The following is a 3,582-nucleotide window of genomic DNA, read 5'->3' on the forward strand; positions in this document are numbered from 1 at the left end:
ACAGATATCATGGATACCCTGTCTGAGGTACCAGAGCAAGTAGAACCCTCTAGACAGATATCATGGATACCCTGTCTGAGGTACCAGAGCAAGTAGAACCCTCTAGACAGATATCATGGATACCCTGTCTGAGGTACCAGAGCAAGTAGAAGCCTCTAGACAGATATCATGGATACCCTGTCTGAGGTACCAGAACCCTCTAGACAGATATATGGAACCCTCTAGACCCCTAGACAGATATCATGGATACCCTGTCTGAGGTACCAGAGCAAGTAGAACCCTCTAGACAGATATCATGGATACCATGTCTGTACCAGAGATAGAACCCTCTAGACAGATATCATGGATACCCTGTCTGAGGTACCAGAGTAAGTAGAACCCTCTAAGACAGATATCATGGATACCCTGTCTGAGATAGAACCCTCTAGACAGATATCATGGATACCCTGTCTGAGGTACCAGAGCAAGTAGAACCCTCTAGACAGATATCATGGATACCCTGTCTGAGATAGAACCCTCTAGACAGATATCATGGATACCCTGTCTGAGGTACCAGAGTAAGTAGAACCCTCTAGACAGATATCATGGATACCCTGTCTGAGGTACCAGAGCAAGTAGAACCCTCTAGACAGATATCATGGATACCCTGTCTGAGGTACCAGAGCAAGTAGAACCCTCTAGACAGATATCATGGATACCCTGTCTGAGGTACCAGAGTAAGTAGAACCCTCTAGACAGATATCATGGATACCCTGTCTGAGGTACCAGAGCAAGTAGAACCCTCTAGACAGATATCATGGATACCCTGTCTGAGATAGAACCCTCTAGACAGATATCATGGATACCCTGTCTGAGATAGAACCCTCTAGACAGATATCACGGATACCCTGTCTGAGGTACCAGAGCAAGTAGAACCCTCTAGACAGATATCATGGATACCCTGTCTGAGGTACCAGAGCAAGTAGAAGCCTCTAGACAGATATCATGGATACCCTGTCTGAGGTACCAGAGAAAGTAGAACCCTCTAGACAGATATCATGGATACCCTGTCTGAGGTACCAGAGCAAGTAGAACCCTCTAGACAGATATCATGGATACCATGTCTGAGTACCAGAGCAAGTAGAACCCTCTAGACAGATATCATGGATACCATGTCTGAGGTACCAGAGCAAGTAGAACCCTCTAGACAGATATCATGGATACCCTGTCTGAGGTACCAGAGTAAGTAGAACCCTCTAAGACAGATATCATGGATACCCTGTCTGAGATAGAACCCTCTAGACAGATATCATGGATACCCTGTCTGAGGTACCAGAGTAAGTAGAACCCTCTAGACAGATATCATGGATACCCTGTCTGAGGTACCAGAGTAAGTAGAACCCTCTAAACAGATATCATGGATACCCTGTCTGAGGTACCAGAGCAAGTAGAACCCTCTAGACAGATATCATGGATACCCTGTCTGAGGTACCAGAGCAAGTAGAACCCTCTAGACAGATATCATGGATACCCTGTCTGAGGTACCAGAGCAAGTAGAACCCTCTAGACAGATATCATGGATACCCTGTCTGAGGTACCAGAGTAAGTAGAACCCTCTAGACAGATATCATGGATACCCTGTCTGAGGTACCAGAGCAAGTAGAACCCTCTAGACAGATATCATGGATACCCTGTCTGAGATAGAACCCTCTAGACAGATATCATGGATACCCTGTCTGAGATAGAACCCTCTAGACAGATATCACGGATACCCTGTCTGAGGTACCAGAGCAAGTAGAACCCTCTAGACAGAGGACACTAGAAAGGAAAACACTCCAAGCACGTGTTACCTTTGGTATAAGTACACTACCCTGATTTATTGGTGATAACATTTATTCTAAGAAATGAGATAGTCATGTTTTATATTTCAGTTTATCATAATTCTACATACAGTAAGTTTATGTCATGAAAACCAGGATCTCTCTTTTATGCCCTTTTCACTGCTAGAGAGGGACAGAGAGGGGGAGGGAGGGAGGGACGGACGGGGACAGAGAAGGGGGAGGGGGAGAGAGAGACGAGAGAGGGAGAGAGAAAGAGAGAGAGAGAGGGGAGAGACGGGAGAGGGAGGGAGAGGGAGAGAGAGAGAGAGAGAGAGAGAGAGAGAGAAGAGAGAGAAAGAGGGGAGGGAGGGAGAGAGGAGGGAGGGAGGGAGAGGAGGGAGGGAGGGAGGGAGGGAGGGAGGGAGGAGGGAGGGAGGGGGAGGGAGGGAGGGAGAGAGGAAAGAGGGAGGGAGGGAGGGATGGAGGAGAAAGAGGGAGGGAGGGAGGATGGAGAGAGGGGAGGGGAGAGAGGGAGAGAGAGGAGAGAGGGAGGGACGGGGAGAGGAGAGAGGGAGGACGGGGAAAGGGACGACGGACGGGGAGAGGGAGAGGGAGAGAGAGAGGGGAGGAGGGAGGGACGGGAGAGGGAGGGAGGGAGAGAGGGAGAGAGAGAGAGGGAGAGAGGGAGAGAGGGACGGGAGAGGGAGAGAGAGGGAGGGAGGGACGGGGAGAGGGACGGACGGGGGGAGAGGGAGGGAGGGAGAGAGGGAGAGAGAGAGAGGGAGGGGAGGGACGGACGGGGAGAGGGAGGAGGAGGAGAGGGAGAAGGAGAGAGAGAGAGAGAGAGGGAGGGAGGGAGAATTAGACGGACGGGAGAGGGAGGGAGAGAGGGGAGAGAGAGAGAGGGAGAGAGGGAGGGAGGGACGGGAGAGGGAGAGAGGGGAGGGATGGGGGAGAGGGACGGACGGACGGGGAGAGGGAGGAGGGAGAGAGAGAGGGTGGGAGGGAGGGACGGGAGAGGGAGGGAAGGGAGAGAGGGAGAGAGAGGGAGGGAGGGATGGACGGGGGAGAGGGAGATAGGGAGGGACTGGGAGAGGGGACGGACGGACGGGGGAGGGAGGGGAGAGGTCGAGAGAGAGGGAGGGAGGAACGGGAGAGGGAGGGAGGGAGAGGGAGAGAGAGAGAGGGAGAGAGGGAGGGAGGGGACGGGGAGAGGAGAGAGGGAGGGAGGGACGGGGAGAGGGACGGACGGGGAGAGGGGAGGGAGGAGGGAGAGGGAGAGAGAGAGGGAGGGAGGGACGGACGGGGGAGAGGGGAGAGAGGGAGAGGGGAGTGAGAGAGAGGGAGAGAGGAGGGAGGGAGGGGCGGGGAGAGGGAGGGAGGGAGGGAGGGAGGGAGGGAGGGAGGGGAGGGAGGGAGGGAGGGAGGGAGGGAGGAGGAGGAGGGAGGGAGGGAGGGAGGGAGGGAGGGAGAGAGGAGAAGGGAGGGGACGGACGGGAGAGGGAGGGAGGGAGAGAGGAGAGGAGAGAGAGAGGGAGAGAGGGACGGGGAGAGGGACGGACGGACGGGGAGAGGGGAGGGAGGGAGAGGGAGGGAGGGACGGACGGGGAGAGGGAGGGAGGGAGGGAGAGGGAGAAGGAGAGAGAGAGAGAGAGGACGGGGAGAGGGACGGACGGACGGGGAGAAGGAGGGAGGGAGAGGGAGGGAGGAGGGAGGGATGGACAGGAGAGGGAGGGAGGGAGGGGAGGGAGAGGGAGAGAGGGAGGGACGGGAGAGGGGAGAG

The sequence above is a fragment of the Oncorhynchus keta genome, unplaced genomic scaffold, assembly GCF_023373465.1.
Source record: "Oncorhynchus keta strain PuntledgeMale-10-30-2019 unplaced genomic scaffold, Oket_V2 Un_contig_3403_pilon_pilon, whole genome shotgun sequence".
NCBI classification, from domain to species: Eukaryota; Metazoa; Chordata; class Actinopteri; order Salmoniformes; family Salmonidae; genus Oncorhynchus; species Oncorhynchus keta.